The sequence below is a fragment of the Euprymna scolopes genome, chromosome 31 (genome assembly GCF_053919585.1).
Source record: "Euprymna scolopes isolate OS-2025 chromosome 31, ASM5391958v1, whole genome shotgun sequence".
Taxonomy (NCBI): domain Eukaryota; kingdom Metazoa; phylum Mollusca; class Cephalopoda; order Sepiida; family Sepiolidae; genus Euprymna; species Euprymna scolopes.
Genome location: NC_136512.1, coordinates 70,507,846 through 70,531,311, shown reverse-complemented (window position 1 = coordinate 70,531,311; position 23,466 = coordinate 70,507,846).

Below are 23,466 nucleotides of genomic sequence, written 5' to 3'. Positions count from 1 at the left end.
CACTACATCCCTATTATTTTATTAATATATATTTTTTTAATATAGTTTATTTAATATATATATATGTATATATATATATATTAAATAAAATATATTAAAAAATAACGTACAAGATTCTGAAATTATAGGTAGATTATATCCAACTTTGCCTCGCTACGGTATTAGAGATAGAACGCATGCTAATAGAAATAATAGAGAATCAGTTATTTCATGCGAGGATTTCTTTAGTAAAACTAAAGATATTATTATTAATAAAATTTTTGAGTCATTCAATTATATAAGAAAATTGCTTAATCAAACAAAAAAGAAAGTTTTTAAGGAAATAGCATCGAAAATATTATTACAACTGGATACGATATATAGGAAGGACTATTTCATTCAATGGTATGACTATATTCTGGATATAATCGACATTAAATTATATAAGCCACCAGTGTAAGGTATAAAAAAGAAACCTAAAATGTTTGTGTAGTTTTGTATGAAAATAAAGGTTTTGATGGTGTAAATTTACCTAAAATAGTTAATAAACAAAAAACTATACAATTACTACCAAATGAGTTACAGACAAAAGATCAAAAACCAATAGTTACATATAAACTAGGGCCAACAATACGCAATAAGATTTTCAATTATAAAAAAACAGTAGAACATATAAATATAAATGATAATATTATAAGTATTCCAGAATGTGAATGTAATTCCTCTCCTTTCTGTAATAATGAGATAAAACATGTAATTACAGGAGATTTAAAGATAGTAAATAATCCTAAATTAAGAAAACTACTTAGTAAGGGTCCGAATTATAGAGAGCCTAAATGCCTAAATTACACTAAATGCGTTAAAGAAGTAACTAAAGCGCTAGAAGGTTTTATTATGTCTATGGTAAAGAAATATAAATTAGCACAGTCTACGTTTGATGCATGGAAAAATAGTATACTTTAATGCGTAAATGAAAAGGTTAAACATATTAAAAAAATTTAAACACCCAAGAAAAACCAATTCTCTTTTAAAAAATTCAGAAATACTGGAGGAACTTAAAATACTTCAAGAAGAGTTTGTAATAGTTCCGATTGATAAAGCGGCAAACAATATAGCTTTTATATGTAAAAATATTATATACAACGTTTATTGATAGAAGTAGGAATTATAGGTAGTCTTCGGATACCTATAAAGTAAGTAATAGTAATTTAGATAGCATTATTTTGAATAATAGTATTATTAGTGAAAACGTAGGATTAAAGTTAAAGATAAACACAAAAATCTTCCATGTATGTATTGGATACCTAAAATACATAAAAATCCAGTTAGTGCTAGATTTATTGTAGGTTCAAAGACGTGCCTTACTAAACCTTTAAGTAAAGCTATATCTAAAATATTTAAATTAATTATAAATCAACTAAATAATTTTCACCTGAAAAGTAAATTCTATAGTAATATAAATCTATTTTGGGTAGAAAATAATTCCCAACCAGTGAAAGAAAAATTAGATGAAATAAATTCCAGAATAAAAGCAAAATCTATAGCTACTTATGATTTTAGTACGCTATATACTAAAATTCCGCACGAAAAACTTATAAAAGAATTAAATGATACTGTAGATTTAGCTTTTGAAGGTGGCAAAGGTAAATATATAGACTTTTCAAACTCTAAAGCTTTCTGGTGTAAAAATAAAAATATCAAAATGAGTGTTTCTAAAGATATTTTAAAAATACTTGTAAGTCATCTTATTAAAGAATGCTATTTTCAAATAGGAAATAAAATATTACTCCAAACGATAGGTATCCCAATGGGATTGGATCCTGCACCATTTTGGGCAAATTTGTATTTGCATAGACTCGAGTATATATATATGCCATCACTATTAAAAATTGATATATCTAAAACATATAACTTTCATGGGTGTAGGAGATTTATAGATGACCTTATATGTATAAACGATAATGATAAATTCGAAAAAAAATAAACATCTTATTTATCCAAACGAATTTAAATTGAATTGTGAACATAGAGGACAACAGGCTACATTTTTGGATTTAGATATAAAAATTGAGGATGGGATTTTTCTTTATAAAATATTTGATAAAAGAAACGCCCTCCCCTGTAAAATAGTACGTATGCCGCATAAAGATAACACCTGTTTTTAGGTTTTATGGAACCATTATGTCAGAGTTTTTGAGAATAGCTCGCGTTACTTTAAAATTAACAGATTTTATACCACCAGTTTCTAACTTAGTAATAAGGATGATAAAACAAGGTGGGGATAAGAATAAAATATTTAAACAGTTAAATAAAGCATTTGTTCGTTATCCTGATGCTTTTGAATCGTTTAAGATTAACCAGACTACATTAATAAAGACAATCCAAAACTATATTAGCCATGTATAAAATGTATTTATAATTACATATAAAAAAAATGTATATATGTAGAAATATTTTTAACCTTTATATATCTAATTTTAAATAAATAAGAATGTAAATATACTAAATACTAATCATCGTGGGGGTGATAATTAGTTAAATGGATTAATCCGTAATCTTATAAATACAAGACTGATAAATTAAAAAAATATATCCATTTTAAATGTGGAAATTGATGAATCACACAGGTAAGAAATTCATTTTTATAGTATGAAAAGGTTAGTAATTGCAATTAAGAATAGGAAATTGGATCAAATGTTTGTAACATGTCTTCTTCCTTAGATTAAGGGTGGTGGTGTTTGATCAACACTGCTGGGGAGCCATGATGTAATATACTGTTTTGTTTTTAAATCCCCGAAACAGTGTTTCATGGTAAACAACTGATGATCCCTTGAAAAATAAATTATTGGTACTATAGTAAATTCGAGAGCGAGTTGATCCAGTGATTACAGGTGATTAAATGACTTACTGGCTGGATGGTTTTCTAACGAATGATAAAAAATATTTTTTTGTATAGTTTTAAAGGTTAAAAACTTCAAAGACTATATATATATATATATATATATATATATATATATATATATAAGATTACTTCATTTAATCACATAAATTAATATACGAAAGTATAAATTTATGCGTAAACTTTAAGTATTTACTTCAAAAGTGCTCAATACGTAGGTAGAGCTAGGTAGTAAGTTATAAAATATATATAGCATATATTCCGCGTTTCATCCACGCTAGGATTCATCAGGCTTATGCGAGGATTTTGTGGTTGTCTCGCATTTTTATATACGCACCTTCTATTGAGATTTTAGTTAGCCAATCAGCTTTCTAGTTTCCACCGCACCCTTCCTAATCAGCCAATGAGCAGGCACTTACAGGACAAAGGCCCAATCGATGCAACGCGGAATATTCTTAATTGCCATATATATTTTATAACTTACTACTATCTCTCTCGCTCTCTATCTCTCTCTCTCTCTCTCTCTCTCTCTCTCTCTCTATATATATATATATATATATATATATATATATATATATATATATATATGTATATATATATATATATATATATATTAGATTTTATATGTTCAAATATCATTTAAAAAGAATCACTTTTCAAAATATAATTTAATATTCGAACCAAAGAATACAATGGATTTTCCTCAGAGGAAATGAATATGAATATATGAATATTTCCTTCCAGTATTTCATAAGACTTGAAACCACTAGATTCACTCACCTGTAATCTATGTCATTTAAATACCTTAAAGTATATATATTTTTTGAACGAATATTATAATATAAAAATAATACATATGAAGCTTCCCATTTAGGGGGTACCAAATTGGTCAAAGGGAAAATTAGTATCGCTAATAAAAACAAATAAAAACATATACATAAAAACGCGATACATTTAGTAGTCGTTCGAGGTAGCCGCATGATAGAGTTTTAGACTTCTTATCATGGGGTCCGATTTCGAATCTTGCTAGATTCAGCCACTCTGGTGAGTCGTAGACGACAAAACACGTGTCAATTGATAATTATATTAAAAAAAATAATAATATATATGCCGCTTCCCATTACGTAAAAATGCACTTTCGTATAAATAATTGAATTCATTCAAAAAGTATCGCTAACAAAAACAAATAAACACACACACACACACACATATATATATATATATATATATATATATATATATATATATATATATATATATATATATATATATATATATATATATATATATATATATATATACGTTTTTTTTTTTAAATTTTATAGGGGGAATTAGACTTGGAGTCCAAAGAACAAAATTTACTTTTCTGTAAATGTATCAATACTTTTACACGAAAACAGTACCCATTTTATTGTAGACATATAAGCTCAATAGGTATAGATATCCTAGAGCTATATTAATATTGAGTAAAATGACTCACAACAAAAAATGCTAGTCTTATTTTGGTGTCTTTTATCCCCACCCCCCAATTTTTTGCTGATGAGCAGACTTTGGTTAAAGAAAAACTTTTATCAAATTATTGTTCAAGACATATCGTCTATTTCAATAAAAACATCGTTTCCGAAACTATCTTACTCTCGAGTTGATCTCGTTTGTTTTTGTTTTTCCTTATGAAACTAATTTTGATTCACAATTATGAATCATTTGCTCAATATATATATAAAATTTCCTTTGTATATTAGGATTTTTTTATGCGTTCCTAAAATAATCGTCGTTATCAAAAGATTCTACGGCTCACTAAAAATAGACTTTTGGGGCTGGATATAATTCACGTGCATTAGGTTGGTCTTGCATCGATTAGGCAGTGACGTCCACAATTTGAAATGACAAATTATTAAAAGATTTGTGGAATATTGCCCTTTATATTAGCGAGATAAAAGTCAACGTACGTGCGTCCGATTCGCTTCAATAATCACGTGTACAAATTTATTTTCATGAGGTAAAAAGTGTGTGTGTGTGTGTGTGTGTGTGTGTGTGTGTGTGTGTGTGTGTGTGTGTGTGTGTGTGTGTGTGTGGTGATTCCTTTCAATCTAACTTTGCAGTGGAATGATTTGGAATAGATTCCAGGTCTCCCCTCCATTAAACATCGTATCTGGAAGGGATTCATTCATAGGCAGGGTCTTACCTAATCTAGTTACCGAACAGGACTTACTTTGCGCACGCGCACACACGCAACAACAACAGCAACAACGACAACAATTTTTATTTTCTCACGTGAATCGCCAATCCCGCCATTCAATTTAGTTTTTATTGAATCTCATCATCATCATCTCTCTCTCTCTCACACACACACACACAGACACACACACACACTCTCTCTCTTTCTTTTTCTCCCTCTCTCTCACGCACACTCACTATGTCTCTGTCTTTGTCTGTCTGTCTGTCTCTTTATCTATCTATCTATCTATCTGTTCGTCATTCTATATTTCTCTCTCTTTCTCTCTCTCTTTCTCTGTCTCTCTCTATCCATATATATATGTGTGTGTGGGGGGGTGTATGTGCATCTCTATCTCAGATATCTCTGAATATCTATCTATGTTTTTGTCGAGCTGTATACACATATAAGATTGACAAGAAAGTTCTTGCGATTTTTAACTTTTAAATTCAGACGAACATATCTCGGCTCAAACAAAAATTTTATTAACCGAAACAAGCACCATCAGAATCAACACATTTTTTGCCAACGCAAAAGAAGTGTATTCGTGCCAGTAATGTAAAAAATCTTGTGTTCTGTTGGCGATAGAATTCGCTGATTGCGTTTTTGTTATCGCTTAAGTCATTTCTCACGCAGAAAGTTGTCGAGATGCTTGAAAAAGTTATAGTCAGTTGCTGAGAGGTCTGGAGAGTATGGCGGATGAGGCAGAGTTTCCTAGCCCAATTCGTTCAACTTCTGCGGGGTTTAGTAACGTGCGGTCGGGCATTGTCATGGAGGAGAATTCGGACTTTTCTGTTTACTAATGTTGGGTGTTGTTGCGAAAGTTTCTGATAAATTTCATCCATTTGTTGACAGTACGTTTCCGACGTAATTGTTTCGTCTACATTAAAAAAAAACTGCAATGGATGAGATCGGTTGCAGACCACTAAACAGTCAGCATACCTTTTTTTAGGTTCAAGTGTAGTGGAGCTTTGTCGGCGTGTAACCATTGAGCTGAGCATCGCCAGTCATGACCGAGTCGAGAAACGGGTTGTTGTTGCGTAAAAGAATGGAAGATGACACTTCATAACGACGTTTCTTTTCGTTATCGTTTAATTCGTGAGGCAATCATTTACCCTTTTTCCCCCTTTCCAATCTCCTTCTAGCTAGAAATCGTCGTATACGTTACGTCTAATTCAGAAGCAAGTTCTCGAAGAGTTGTCCGTGGATTGGATTCGATTAAGGTTCTTAATCGATCGTTGTCAACATCCGATGGCCGATCACTACGCTCACCATCTTTAAGACTCTCATCGCCGCAACAAAATTTCTTAAACTACGATTCTGCCGTGTCTTCGGTAGTGGTTCCTGGGCTAAACGCTTTGTTGATATTGTGAGCTGTTTCAGCAACTTTTCAGCCTAGTTTGAATTAAAAATTTTAAAAAACTGTTACGAATTTGCTTTTTTATTCCATTTTGTATTCAACATTCTGAAAAGAATATATAATTGTTTAAAAATATGATCGTAATTTAAACAGTTAAATAGAGCGAAAAAACTCTCTTTAAAATAATATATAAAGTAAAGTTAGTATAATGAAAACTTATTTGAAAATACATCATCAAAATTAAACATTCCGCAAGAACTTTCTTCTCAGCCTAATAATAATAATAGGAATAATAATACACTGAGCACTGTTCTAGGCGTGGGTAGGTGGGTGGGGGGGGAGAACCAACGCTGCTTAAAAGTCAACGGCAGCAGAAGCAAGAAACAATACCAAAGGAACATAAAAAAAGTAATAAAAAAAATGGTTCTTACTTTTTAATTGTTGTTCCAACCCTTTGAAGAATTATATTAATAATAAAAAATAAAAAAAACCCTGAAACGTTAAAAGCGCCAAAACTCTTAGTATGAGCAAACTAATATTGAGGGGGGGGGGGGCTTTTCATTAATTTTTTTTTATTCATATCGTTTTTTGATGTTATTGTGGTTGCTGCGCTCCTCTTCCCATACAACGGCATACACCGAGTGTGCCCGCGCCCCACCCTGTAATCTAGCTTTGTCAGTTACCCTCAAAGAAAGAAAGCACATTAATCCATGACACATAATGAAAAGACCCATATCCCCGTCCCCCCAGAATGTGTTCTTATTGTTATTAATGAAGGATGAAAAAAAATCATTGATGTAATATAATATAAAAATATATCTATATATATAAATATATCTATATATAAAATTATATCTATATATAAAAATATATCTATATATATAAAAATATATCTATATATAAAAATATATCTATACATATAAAAAAGAAATGCTTTCGATGAGAGGAGAATTATTGATGAAAATCGGACTTCTTTTGCTGTAGAAGTTCCCAATAATGTAAAATGTTGTATGTTTCATCAGCTCTCCCGAAAGCTCGCCCAGTCTAATAGTCGGATGTATGTATATATACGGCATATAATTTAGGAAGGCTTGCCCGCGGAAAACTCGTCCATAGAAAACTCGTCCATTTTTGCTAGGTAGGAAAACTGATCCCTTATTGAATAAATATCGATTGAAAATACATTTTATGACGGTTTTTGAAAAAGATATTGTTTTTAGAAGAGACTGTCCTTTTTTAAACATTTTTACTTGGTTTCTGTTGTTTTATAAAATATAACATCGATTTTTCTAAGTGTTCTTTTTCTACATAGCTGGATATTTTTCTGCCTTAACTTATTTTAAAGTGTTTATTCAGTTAAAAAAAAAAAGAAACTACGCACCCCTTTCATATTTTTGGTTCTCCTTTGTACTTTCGCTTTTGTCGCTCACATGCCCCTATTCCGAATTCGTAGCAGCGGACCGACATTAGTAGACTTTTTTTCTACCAAGACGTCCATTAATAATTTTTTCTAAGTTTAATCTATTTCAAACTAATATGAATTATTGCTGAGTAAAAAAATTAAACTAAAACAAAAATCATTTTTTTCTATTTCAAATTATTTAATTAAATAAAAATACCATTTTTTACGTGATTAATAAATTTAAAAAAAAAAACGGTCCTGGATATGACCTTAAACTATATCCGATGGTGAGGCCCCAGCTTGCGGGCTTTGGGGAGTGTGGAGCCACTCTTTAATTGCCATTGCTCCCAGGACCACTCTGACCCGGAGTGGTAATACTTGTTAGGGTCTCAACTATGGGTTAAATAGAAACCGACTTTTAAAAAAAATGTACTCTATTAAAAAATTGTTCTTCAAAATTACTGGATTCGGCATTAAATAACCTGAAAAGGGTTGATATGCCGTAAAACAAAAACAACCAACTAACCAACTTTTAAAAATGTTTTTTTTTTCGTAGTATTTTCAAGTTAAATTCAGTTTTTACGATATTTTTGTTCATTAAATTGTTAGTTAATTTGCTATAATAACTTTTTAAATTTAGTAATCAAGTCAAAAAATTTTTTAACTTGATTAAATAATTCGAAACAGGAAAAATGATTTTTGTTTTAATTTCATCATATTTTCTGCGCAATGATTCATGGTCCTGGATATGACCTTAAACTATATCCGATGGTGAGGCCCAAACTTGCAGGCTTTGGGGAGTGTGGAGCCACCCTTTAATTGCCGTTGCTCCCATGTCCACTCTGACCCGGAGTGGCAGTACCTGTTAGGATCCCAACTATGGGTTAAATAGAAACCGACTTAAAAAAAAAAAATTATATTCTATTAAAAAAAATTCTTCAAAATCACTGGATTCGGTATTAAATAACCTGAAAAGGGTTGATATGCCGTAAAACAAAAACAACCAACCAACCAAAGCAATAATTCATATCAGATTGAAATATGTTAAACATTTTAAAAAATTATTGTTAATTACTGTTTCGGTAGAAAAAAAGTTCACCATTCCCATTACTTCTCGGTATACAACCCCCCCCCCCGCCTCAAACTAAAACAAATGAACTTTTATTACTATGGCTTCTTTATAAGAATTTTCAATCTATGCAGTACAATAACACAGGACTATTTCCCTGATGACTACAGCATGGTCGTCGTTCTTCTGTAGGAGACGTCTACCTGAACTAGTATCGCTTTTTCCCGTTCGCATGCCCCTATTCCTAATTCGCAGCAGCGAGCCGATGTCAGTGGACTTTTTTCTTCACTAAAACGGTCATTAACAATGTTTTCTTTTTTCTTTTTAATGTTAAACACATTTCAAGCTCATAAGTTATTTCACGGTATTTTCAAGTTAATTTTTGTTTTTTTACAATATTTTTGTTTATTAAATTGTTAGATAATTTGCTAGCAATCAAGTAAAAAATGGAATTTTTACTAGATTAAATAATTCGAGAGTTTTCGGTAAAATTGAGAGTTTTCGGTAAAATAAATGTCGCGTTTAGTTTAAAATCCACATAAATCATTTTTCTTAGAAAAATGATTTATGTGGATTTTAAAACAAACGCGAAATTTATTTATCAATTTTATCGAAAATTCTACTCACGCTATTCAAGAATCTTTTTAATTCCATTTTTCTTATTTATTGTTTTATTTTAAAGAGATATACTTATATAAAAAGCACCCCCTCCTTAAATTATATTTAAAAAAATATTAAACTCTATTTTCTTTTTAGGGGGGGGATTGGGGGGCGCTTTTTAAAACTATATCCCTCTCATTATTTTCTTTAGTTTTCTATTTTTGAGCTATTATCGAGACTCTCAGAATGCGATCCTCTCATGTCGGACATTTTTCTTGTTCTCACGTAACACGCGATACTTCTTGTTTTTCGGACTGAATTAACGCTTTAAAATCAGTAAAACCACTGAAAACTTAGCCAGCTAGGTGGAAAACGAACACTTAGAAAATTAGATTTTATCTTTTTTAAAATAACAGTAAAGATGTAAATTTTATTATTATTTTATATATATATATATATATATATATATATATATATATATATATATATATATATATTATGGGGTGTGTAGTATCTTTTAAAAACAATATCTTTTTCCAGAACAGTCATAAAATCGATATTTATTAAATATTGATCCAGTTTTGTTTTGATAAGTTTTTGCGTGGACGAGTTTTCCACGGACGAATTTTCCAGTGATGAGGTTTTTTTCCGTGGATGAGTTTTCCGGGCACCACAGTATAATTACGTTAACACACAGGTTCTTGTCAGATAACCGAAGTTAAACAACTTTGAGCCTAGCTAGTACCAGATGGGTGACCATTTAGGAATTCTAGGTGCTGTATGTGCTTTCTGCTTATCTCGGAATTGTTTCCAGTCGTCCTGAGCCGCCAGTTGTCATTTCTATTCAACAACGGCGAATCAGGAGAGATGTGGTTGTGATTGTGCAACTCACAAAAATTCCATGCGCGAGCACTCTTACAATGAGTATCTATAGTCTATCAGGTCTGAATAGTAATAGATACAATGAGTATCTATATTCTATCCGGACTGAAGGAAGCTCCAATGTATGTATACTTTTATGTATATAAAGTTAGTGGGAGGGAACATTAGCAGAGTACTTAATTACACAAACATGCATACACTCATATATATGGAATAGGTCAGAAAGACTGGCAACCTTGGTTGAAGTGAGTGTCCCTAAGGATGGGGGTCTAACAGAGCTGAAAGAGAGAAACAGACCAAATATCAAGGTCTCATGTATGATATGAAAAGAAACTGGAATCTTAGGGAGATATCAATCATACCAGTTATTATAGATGCCACAGGGCTTATGAAGAAGAACCTGAAGTCTACCTAACTAATATTGCTAGTGAACCAAGTGCAAAAGAGATCCAGACAATTACACTTAAGGGAACAACGAGGATACTAAAAAGAGCTCTCGGTTGGTTTCAGTAAAAAGCAAGGCAATGTTGGTAGCTGGTTTGGCTGCCCCATACCCAGCATTACAATCTTCAAAGGAAGAATATATATATATATATATATATATATATATATATATATATATATATATATATATATATATATATATATATATATATACATATATATATAGGGGGGTAATTGCTTTTAAGTTTAAATATAACATCAATTAAAAATAAGTTTTTTTTTTCAAAAGTGCTCAAGCGTGACCTTCGTAAATAAAAGGCCTATTCACTAAAAAGATATGTCACTTCTGGTGTCCAAGCAAGTAAGGTCTGCCTAACAGTCAGACTGCCGATAATGAATTAGGGTTTTTTATACAAACATTTTTTTTTTTTTAAAAAAGGCCTTTAAAACTTGCATTGAAAAACAAAAAACTTATTCATTCTGTCAACCTATATATCTATAAAAGTGAAATTGTCTGTCTGTGAGTGTGTGTATGTGTGTGTACATTTCCCTACCAAACTACTCTGCCAATTTTCAATCTACAGACTAGAGACTTAGCATAAAGGGTATTGAGATTTGTAAAAGTCTTTTTAATCGGTTTTCGGCCAGAAATTTGATTGTCAAGTGATCAAAGTTCAATGATTTGACATTTGGCAACTCTACCAAAATTCTCCGCCAATTTGGGGTCTAAACACTTGCAATTTTAGATGTAGGTTACTTGGACATGGATCAAACTTGGTAATTTGTATTTGAGCCTAAAACAATAAATGTTAAGATGTCTAAATTAGGGCCAAACTTTAAAAAAAAGTTGACCACTGCGGTCTCTACAAATTACTCAGTCAATTTTGGTCTAAACATTTGAAATTTTTACATAAAGTGTATTCAAACATAAGGCAAGCATTTTAATCGTTTTTTGTCCGAGAATTTGGCTGTCAAGTGATCAAAGTAAAAAAGATTTTACATTTGCGGTCTCTAGCAAACTATTCAGCTAATTTTTGGTCTACACATTTGAAATTTTACGCAAAGGTATTCAGACATTTAGCAAGCTTTTTAATCAGTTTTGGGGCGAAAATTTGGCTGCCAAAAGGTCAAAGTTGAAAGAGTTACTTTTTCAGACACTACCAAACGCCTCCGCTAATTTTGGGTCTAAACACTTGAAATTTAAGATGTAGGTTATCTGGACATGAGTAAAACTTGTTACTATATATATATATATATATATATATATATATATATATATATATATATATATATATATATATATATATATATAGTCTAAAGAAGCTTTGAATAAAAAAAATGCAAAAATAAAAATAAAGAATGCAGTTTAAACTCCAGGATGGAAAAAATATATTAACTTTAACCTATCGCAGACTTAGCACCTACATAATCTGATTTCTAAAAAGTTTATAATCACTAAAGATTAAGCATCTACATAATTCAACTTTTAAAATGTTTATAATGACCAAAGAGAATTCATTCATATAAGGATGAAAAAAAAAGCCTTTCCTAAAACTGTTAAATAGAAATAGACTTAGCACTTGCCGATTTCGCAAAAGTCTTCAATTTTAAAACAGAATTCAACTATATAAGGATGGAAAAATAAAACCTTAACTAAAATCTTTTAAATAGAAAACGGGGATCATCAGCTGCTTACCATGAAGCTGTTTCGGTGATTTAAAAACAGAACAGCTGTTTAATACATGGCTCTCCAGTTGATAATACCCCCCCAAAAAATGTAAAATAATACTTTTACTATTTTTACTAATATATAAAAAAGATTTTTTTTAGATGAATTAAATAATAAAATAGAGAAAGAAAAACTATTAATACGTAAGTTTAGGATTACAAGATCCATTCTGCGACATGTCAACTAGCATAATAATGCTATGAGAATAAAAATGCATAAAAGCTTGAGTACCTTTGTTACCATAAAGGCAAATAGATAAGAGGAAGGAAACCTTCCCAATTTCAAGTGCTTATATATATATATATATATATATATATATATATATATATATATATATATATATATAAACACTTGAAATTTTAGATATAGGTTCTTTAGACATGGATCAAACTATATAATTCGATTTGAGCCCAAAACAATAAATGCTAAGGGGTCAAAATTGGGATCAAAGTTTTTAAAAAAACTGACCTCTGTTGTCTCTACCAAATTACTCAGCCAATTTTTGGTCTAAATATTTGAAATTTTACAAAAAGTGTATTCAGGCATAGGGCAAGCTTTTTAATCGGTTTTTGGCCGAAAATTCGGCTGCCAGGTGTCATAGTTCAAAAGATTTGTCTTAAGGAGAATTGCTTCCCATCACTAAGACTGTAAACGACCAAGTTCTCTCCGATTCTCTCTTAAGTCAACAAATTTACCGAATTTCCATTACTAACGGTTATCAAAATTTAAATACGATGTGGTCCAATTGACTAGTGTACACTTTTTACCCTTATTCTCGAGTGGTCTCTCTGCCTTTATAAGTGGTGATGCCTATGTAAAAAAAAATTGCGGTCTCTAGTAAAATATTAAACCAATTTCTGGTCTAAACATTTGAAATTATACATAAAAGGTATTTAGAACTGCAGCTTTTTAATCAGTTTTGGGGCGAATGCTTTGCTGCCAAGAGATCAAGGTTAATAGAGTTAACCTTTGCATATTCTACCAAACTACTTCGCCAATTTTGGGACTAAGCACTTGAAATTTTAGATGTACGTTACTTCGACATGGGTCAAACATTTTAACTTGATTTGTGCCCAAAACGATAAATGTTAAGGGGGTCATAATAGGGGTCAAAGTTTAAAAAATTGACCGCTTTTTTTTTTTTTGGCTCAACATACACCTCCAAATACCCGGGCAACGCCGGGCACCCATGCTAGTTTATTATAAACAGAAATTAAACGATACGTTAAATTCCTTTAAAAAATGAAGTAAAAAATATAGAAAGCAACAGACATGTGCATTCGAGTATTGTGGCAAAAGTTTTTAAAAAAATTGACCTCTGCAGTCCTTACCAACTTTTCTCTATGGTAGTTAAGGAAGCCTATTATATAGAAGGCATTACCGTACATGTGCACACTTTTTAATATGTACATGAGCACATAAATTATGAACAGAACATAGGGCCCGTGAAACGCTGGGCTGAATTACTAGTATATATATAAAAGTGAAATTATGTGTGTGTGTGTGTGTGTGTGTGTGTGTGTGTGTGTGTGTGTGTGTGTGTGTGTGTGTGTGCATTTCCCTATAAAACTACTCTCTTAATTTTCAGTCTACTGACTCGAGATTTGACATAAGGGGTATTGGGAGTTGGGAAAATCTTTTCAATTGGTTTTCGGCCAGATATTTGGCTGCCAAGAGGTCAAAGTTCAAGGATTTGACCTTTGCAAACTCTACCAAACTCCTGCGCAAATTTTTAGCCTAAACACTAGAAATTTTAGATGTAGGTTACCTGGACATGAGTAAAACTTTTTAATTCATACATACATATACACATAAAGTTATGAACAGTACATAGGGCCCCGAGCAAAGTCGGGCTGAACTGCTAGTATTAATTAAAAAAAAAGAAAACTGACAATTAATTCAAGCGTTTTTTTTTTTGTTGTTTTTTTTTAATGAAGCAACAGTCTTTAAATGATCATTCCTTTGTTTTAAAAATAAAAATTGCATTAAAAGAGAAACTTTATTCAATAAAAATTATCCAAATCAAACCTAAAACAAAAATTAAAAAAAAAAATAATCAAGCATACATATTAAAATCGAATGATAGATAATTTATAAAAACAAAAGTAAACGAGAAATAATTTGTAAAATCGAAAAGGTGGCCATAAAGCTGGTGCTCATTTTACGTTAAATTAATATAAAAAAGTGACCCCTCACTTTTGGAACAATAATGTGCTCCTTTACGGGCAAATAGCACATAACCCACTACACAATTCAGGTCATTATCTTCTCAACGAACCTTCATTTGTTCAATTGTGATCAATAGTTGCCGTAATTTCGAACTTATAAAAGTGCCAAAAAAGATGGTATGTCCATATATGGATATATCTATACTCGTGGCCAAATTGAATATTAAAATGCTCATATCTTTGATTCTGTGATTCTATTAGGCGAAACTACATGAAAATGTACAGGCTTTTAGAAAATTATAATACTACTCTATGCTTAAAATTTTATGACAACTGATAAAAAAGAACCTATATTTTTAAACCAATAAAATATGTCCAAATACATTTGCGTATATAGTGTCCTACCGAGCCAGCTTTAGTTTTGATGCTTTTGGATGAATTTTGCTCAGGATTGTTTCGCTTGGTTGTCTCCCCTGTGGCTTTGCAGGCCACTAATATATATATATATATATATATATATATATATATATATATATATATATATATATATATATATATATATATATATATATATATATATATATATATTGCGTATTGAGCTTTTTTAATTCGGTCGGTATTTCCTATATATAAATACTGTTATTTATATTAGTTTGAAGTTTATCATTGCGTATATCAGGTAAACACTACATCCCTTTGTTTTCATATATATATATATATATATATATATATATATATATATATATATATATATATATATATATATATGGCCTGAAGACGTAATCCCCCAACGCGGGTGATTACAGAAACATGTATGCACATATGTAGCCATTAATGTTTGTATAAATAAAATTAATATACCTGCTCTGTTCACTCATTGAGCACTATTTTGGTAGACACATGTTGTTTCATTGGATGTACTTCTAGGAAACTAAACTCTACTGGCTATATATATATATATATATATATATATATATATATATATATATATATATATATATATATATAGAATAAAATATTTATATTTATGTCTCGGAAGTAGAGTGAAAAGCATATCTTACTTTTCTTTTATTAATATTATTGGAATCTTTTCTTTTCCCCTTGTACACATGTTTGTGAATTATTCCATGGATTTCTGCCTTTGGATTATTATGGACCATCTTCTTCCAATTACGGGATTTCCTTGGATTTTACTTGTACAAATGGAAATTCTTTTAACTTTCTGGATGTTTTACATTTGGATTTTACCGTCACTGGATTTTTTATCTTCCACCAGACTATCCATTCATGTGTAATCACCTTTTTCTTCACCATATTCCCTCTGCTTCACTTTTTTTGTTTTCAAGTAAGATCTTTGACTTACTTGTTGTTTCATATGTTGCTAATCCTTACCCTCTGATGAGAAGGAAAGTATTTCTTCGAAACTCCACGGATTAAGGACTAGCCATTTATCTAGTGTTTCCTTTTCAGATTAAATATGTTTTTAACTCATTTCAAAGTGCTTTTAAAGATATTTTATTAACTGTTTGCTCATATATATGTGTGTGTGTGTGTGTGTGTGTGTGTGTGTGTGTGTGTGTGTGTGTGTGTGTGTGTGTGTGTGTGTGTGTGTGTGTGTGTGTGTGTGTGTGTGTGTAAATACCCAAAACCTCTGGTCTTGATTGAGGGGAGGCTAAAACTTGCTACTATGGTTTCAAATGATCGGAAATAATAGTAAGGGGAGACTTGATTCCAAATATTTCTCATATTTTAATCCCCCCTCTTTCGGAAATAGGATACGATTTTGAATATCTCCGGTTTTAAATAATCCTTATACACTGTGAATTTTACTTTATGTATGAAAACCAAAGAGGGGAGATACAGCATATGACATATTTGGAATCGAGTCTCTCCTCGCTGTTATTTCAGATCATTTGAAACCATAGCCGCAAATTTTAGTCTTCCCTCTATCAGGGCTACTGATTTTGGAAAATATCAGATATTTTGTAATTCATATGCAAAACTAGGAAAACAAATGACTATGGTTGAAACATTGATAAAGGTGCATTACTAATCTTAAAGGAGTCAACCACAAGAACAAGCACTGTATTCAGTATCCTAATGTTCTGTCTGCAATACGAACAGTTCTTCATGGTCCCGATGTTGCAATGGAATCTAGCTCTGAATGAGAATCTCATAACGCACTAGACAGGGCAGAGAGTGGAGAATACATGCCAGAAGAGAATGACCAAGCAGTGCCTCTAACACAAGCAGATTTCAATGGCCTGACACGGGAGAAAAACCTATCAAAGGAATCAGCACAGCTTCTGGGTTCTCGTCTTCGGGAGAAAAAAATTACTAGCACCAGAAACAACATTCTTTTAGTGCTGAGAGCGTGAAAGAGAATTTAGACAGTTCTTCACAACTCAGAAGGACTCGTCATTAGTTTATTGCAACAACATTGCTGGTTTGATTCAATCAATGAGGCTCGACTATGTTGCTACTGAATCGAGACTGTTCATCGACTCTTCCAGCAGAAGTCTCAAGGCAGTTCTCCTTCACAACGAAAATAAAAACTCTTCAATTCCAATCGGTCATTCGGTGCAAATGAAAGAAACTCATGACAGCATGAACCAGCTACTGTTTGCTCTGAACTACAATGACCATGGTTGGTTGATATATGGAGATCTTAAGGTAGTTGGAGTGGTTTTGGGACTACAGGGTGGGTTCACAAAGTATCCATGCCTTTTGTGTGTGTGGGATAGTCGGGCTGATGATCAACATTTTGTCAGACAAGAATGGCCACCACGACAACTTTTGGAACCTGGTTCACACAATGTTCAGGCTCGTTGTCTTGTTGAACGAAACAAGGCCTTACTCCCACCTGAGATTGATAAACTTTGTGATGGCAATGGATAAGGACGGCATAGGATTTCCTTTTCTTCAGCAAAAGTTTCCTCGGATCAGTCTGGAAAAGCTTAAGGCTGGCATCTTTGATGGGCCTCAGATGAGCGAACTTATGAAGGGCTCAATGCTTGACGATGCACTAAACGCAGCTGAGCTGTCCGTTTCGTGGTCGCTTAAGTCAGTGATAAGAAACTTTCTATGAAATCACTGGGGCATAATACGAGAAAGAAGTCGATGAGCTCTTGAACATCTATCAAAAATTAGGGGATCGAATGTCAGTCAAAATGCACTTTCTACGGTTCCACTTAGATTATTTCTCTCAGAGGTACAGAGAAACCGTTTCCACCAGAATATTCGTGTCATAGGAGAACGCCACCAAGGCCGGTGGAATGTGAACTTTCTTGCGGACTGTTGGTGTTTGAAACGAGATGTGGTGGCTGCCCAACACAGCAGAAAGTCACTAAAAAACCCTTTCATCCGTGATTAGATCCTCTTTATCTTCTGAACTATGCAAGAAAATTTATTTCTTTTGTCAAGAAATTTTTTATTCCAAACTAAAAAGGAATAAACAGCACTAAATGGCGTTTTAAATAATTTTACCGCCTCGTATCTCAAAAACGTGACTTGATTGAACAAAATGAGTGTGATTTTCAGCAAATTATCCTAGAAAGACTTAGCAGATGCTTTACATTTGCAACTACGCAGACCAGTGTGATCGAAAAATTCCGATGAGAGAAGGAACAGGCGATGTTGACCAAAGTAAACACCTTACACAGCCTAACATCACAAGTACATTTGAGAAGTTTTATTACCACACAAGCCGGAAGGCCCGACATATAAAATCAATGGTAGGTTCTTTGATATAAAGGGACGTGTTCGAAAATAATGTTTCTGTTAAAAGCACAATTAAACCACGATACTTGACTTTTTCATTTTAAACTTTAAGCTTTTATATATGAAAATAATTTTATAAAATTAACATTAAGTTCTCTACGGTCCAATGTAGAATACAATGTACTGCGGAATATGTCACTATGTAGAGGCATTTAAAGGTTTCTACCGATGCACCGTGATGGGTCCCCAACTAGAGCAGGCAATCAACCGATTTGATTTTTAAATGGATGCTTTCACCGGTTTTTATAAGAATAAAAATATGGAAGGATGAAACATTTGTTGATCATCATTCAATCTCGGGCCACGTCATTTTTCCCTGCTAGTTTAATATATAATCAGGAGAATCGATTGAAAATATTGTAAAGAACATGGACCCATATTTGCTATGAATAACTGGCGAAACAAAATTAGACAAGATTCGACAAATACTATCAAGTTTTTACTTTAGACGAACTTTACATATAATAGTTGCTTTAATAAAAAAAAAATGTTGAGTGAGTAGTACACTTTCCGTCGAAATGGATTTTCAAAGCGAAAAAAGAAAATGGCGTCTCAAATATTTTCGCTCGAAGCATATCGTCTGCTAGGTATAGAAAATGTAAAAATGAATGGAAAAAGAGAAAACGCTTCGTACAATATTAATTTCAGCTAATTCTCGTATAAAGACTCACACAATGCTTGCATACTCGAAATTGAAGAAAGTACACACACACACACACACACACGCATATATATATATATATCCAAAGAGAGAGAGAGACAGGAGGTAAGAGAGGTTTCAAAATGGTGGATGGTATCGTGAAGTTGCCAGACTATTTATATACGTGATAAGGAAGAAGGCTCAGATGTTTCTTCCGGGTGAGTATCATTGTATTTCTCATATTAAACAGACCTAGTATAGAATTTAATACAATATGAAAGTCATAATTTATAAATAATTGGCAATATGAAGAACGTGTTTTATTAGCAGTATTTTGTCAAATATCTAGAGTTTGTTTACATCTTTGTGCGTTTAATTTGAAACTAAATACGAAATCTCAAAGGGAGAGCTGAAATTTGCAAAATCACATATGGTGTTTTCAAATAAAGTCTCCTCGTCGGCTTTGAGTTTTTAGGAAAGGGTGTCTATATAGACTTTAAGAGGTTTTTGTTCTCATGATTTTGCGAACTTTAAAAGATCTCTATTTTCTTTGATCAAAATCTTATCTTCACCATACCCTTTATTCCAAGAAAAAAACAACTGTTTTTTTTCTGAGAAACACATATCTATCTTTGATGAGTGGTAGACTTCCGCTATTCAATGAAATACGTGTAAGACGTACTACATAAACATATGAATAAAATACTATGGTGTGAAATAAATAAATTTTCAAATCTGAAATGACAACTATATATATATATATATATATATATATATATATATATATATATATATATATATATATATATATATATATAATTAAATACTTACAGACACTAGTGTTTCATCCTTTCCGGAATCATCAGTGTAGGGTGTCACGATTAACACCAGGTGAGAGATTCGAACCCAGACAACAGAAGTCATGTCTGGTTTCATTAGCAAGGACCCATACAATTCGGCTACCAACAACCGCGAGAGATACAGTTAAAATTAAACATGTATTCTTTTTAAATGCTTTTAACGTCAGTCAGAGTGATCTTGTCATTATATGACGATCCACGCATATGAGCTAAGTTGACCGACTTTATTACAACTGAGTGCTCAACGCTAAGAAACAAGTATCTTAAAGGAGCTGGCATAATTATTTACTATTATAATTAAATACCTACAGACACTAGTGTTTCATCCTTTCGGGAATCATCAGTTCCGGGTGTCACGATTAACGCCAGGTGAGAGATTCGAACCCAGGCAACAGAAGTCATGTCTGGTTTCATTAGCAAGGACTCGAACCATTCAGCTACCAACAACCGCGAGAGATACAGTCACAAGCATTTATTCTTTTTAAATGATTCTAACGTCAGTCAGAGTGATCTAGTCATTATAGAGGTGGGATTTTGCTGCTTGTTGGGTTAGTCGGGGGCAGTCACGTAGAGAAGTACAGGGATTATGATTTCGTCGGAGCACCTTTCATTAAAATACTTGTAAAGTAGACGGAGGGAAGCATCATTTCATCGATTGGTCAGAGGTTGGAGTTTAGTTGACAGTGCGGACCCTATTACGTTGGATACTCTTATTTGGATCCTGTCTGAGAGCGGGAGACTAGTGGCAGATGCACCAGCCCAAATGTGGCAACAAGACTCCATGTATGGGCGAATGGTGATTTTGCAGAATTATAGGATACTTTCAGGCGTAAGTAACTTTCCAGCACGGTAGAGAGATCGTAGAATGGAAAACGAAAAACAAAAATGGCGTGCAATGACGTAGCATGACAGACTAAAGAAACTGCTATTTTGAACCGATTCGTGACAGACCAACGGGGAAATTGAAGGATGCATTTCTGATGCGTATTCGCAATCATTTCCTCTAGTTTTGTTGAAACAATTGTATTATAACCGGAAATGTCGCTGAAAGAGCTGAGCGATTTACGTTCTCCCCATACACTCCGCTTTCCTGTTTTTTTTTCTCTCGTAGCGCAAGAAGAGAGAGAGAGAGAGAGAGAGAGAGAGAGAGAGAGAGAGAGACAAACACACAGAAAAGGATAGGAAGGGCGAGAAAGAAGGAGAGAAAGTGAAAAAGAAAGAAAAAGAGAGTTGCAAATGATGTCAGAAACATTGTTTTTTAGCCATTACAGCCAAACCGAAGGTGGGAACTGCTTTGAACGGTGAAATATGCGTTTTTTTTTATGGGTTAGAAGGAATGAAGGTTGTTGGCATTTTTTTTTTGGGGGGGGGGCACAGTCATTTGAGAACGGTAATTAGATGAGCAAAGATCCTGTCGAGAAATGAATCCCTTCAAGTCGCCATGTTTTGGGGTGGGGTGAAACTGTGTTGGTTAAGTGTCTTATACAAATTTAGGTTGGAAAGAATCACACAAACGCACCCGCATGCACGCATACACATGAACGGACACACACACACGCACACACGCACGCACACACGCACGCCGCACACGCACACGCATATTCAGTATTGAATCGGTATATAGCTATTCTAATGGTGGTCGGTACTAAAGTAGTATTAATAGAGCTTCTTTTTTTTAATTAACGACTATAATTCTTTTTTTAAATCATCACTTTTATATCACAAACGCACCACAAACTTTCAAATATTGTGCTTCTATGTTATTCCTAAAATATATATTATCTTGAGAAATTTTTGAAATAAACACGAAACATTGATGGATATATATATATATATATTGGACGCTGTCAAAACATCGTTATTTCATTACCCACACAGCATCAGCCGTATAGCGTAATGGTGAGAAGTCTTGAGTGTCATTTGGGCGGTTGGGGTTCGATCCTGGCTTGAAGCAATTGTCTGTTTAGCCGCTCTGATGAGCCTGCGAAACAGTACTGTATGTGGATGACTATATATATATATATATATATATATATATATATATATATATATATATATATATATATATATTAGAAGTGAGGTGATTCCAAACTTTCCCTCGATACCGATGCAATTATCGATTCTATTCTAAATTCCCGATACAAGTACCGATTCTTTTAATATTTCTGAACATTTAATTAAAGATTCGATGGTGTTTTTTTTTAATCTTTAAATGACTGTACTCGTCCCTCCTTATGTAATGTCCACATATATTTGCAAACCGTAAAAATACACTTCGGAGGGGGGGTATAGCATAAGAGTAGATCTTTCTAAATAGCACATTTCTCAAATGTTTTCCATGTAATTGATTAAAAATTTTAAGACAAAATCTATTTTTCTTTTAAAATAAATCTCATTTGCATTTGGTCGTCGTTAATTCCATTTGAAGTTTTTATAAACGATTAAAAAGAATCGACGATTCGTATGCAAAACAAGAAAAATATTTAAGAACAAAGCCTGTTAAGAATGAGTTTCTTCATAATAATGTTCCTATTTACTTGCCTCCCCACGAGGGCAGATTTAGACACAAGGTCGGTTTTTAATAGGGCAAAATCCAGCTCTTCAAAATGAGGCACACTAGATAGGAACAAAAATTAAAATTGCTCAGTCATGAAAGATTTATCTTTACTGACTGAGGACGGAAAAGATGAAGTGTAGCATCAGAACAGATACTACGCTGTGATCTTGGCCCACAGGCCATTGTTCAGATAGTGACGGATAAAATAGAGTTTGCTTGTAAGGTTTGTTTTGAAAGAGTCCCTTTTAAAAAATATTTTTAAAAAATCAGTTAATTTTGCTGATGTACCCGTAGATCTGGTCAGGTCATCCATCTAGAGGAAGGAAAACTCCGATATGTAAACCTATGTCACTGACCTCGTACATCTTGACACCAAGCAGGGGAGGGAGGCCTCCTTAGTCCTGGTCGACAACCTCCCTAGAGCTAATGACACGATCAAATAAACAGGCTCTGCCTATCTCCCGGCTTCCATACTCCTTCTTTGCCTATTAGCCGGAAGCAGAATTGCAATCACAGGAACTCACTAGAGACGCCCAGTGCTTAGCCTTGTTTCCTGACTAGGGCAATGAATGCCGTCTCACACATCCGCCTCATTCTCTTCCCCTAAACCTTAGCATTTTGAGGGTACTTGTTTAGCATGTATGCTAACATAATTGGACTGGGCCACTCTCGTCTGAAAGAGTATCGGTTTGACAGTTGCTGACTGGTGTTTCCGACCGAAAGTAAAGAGGCCCTAACTCTTTGGAAGCGCTCAGAGTGGCTATCTATCATGTTGAATAATATCGGGATGTTTCTAGTGCCATGTCGCGCATGGAAAGGGACCCTGTACTCATATAACGAAACCACCTGAAAACGTGTTGAAGCACAGAAATTAGGAACTCG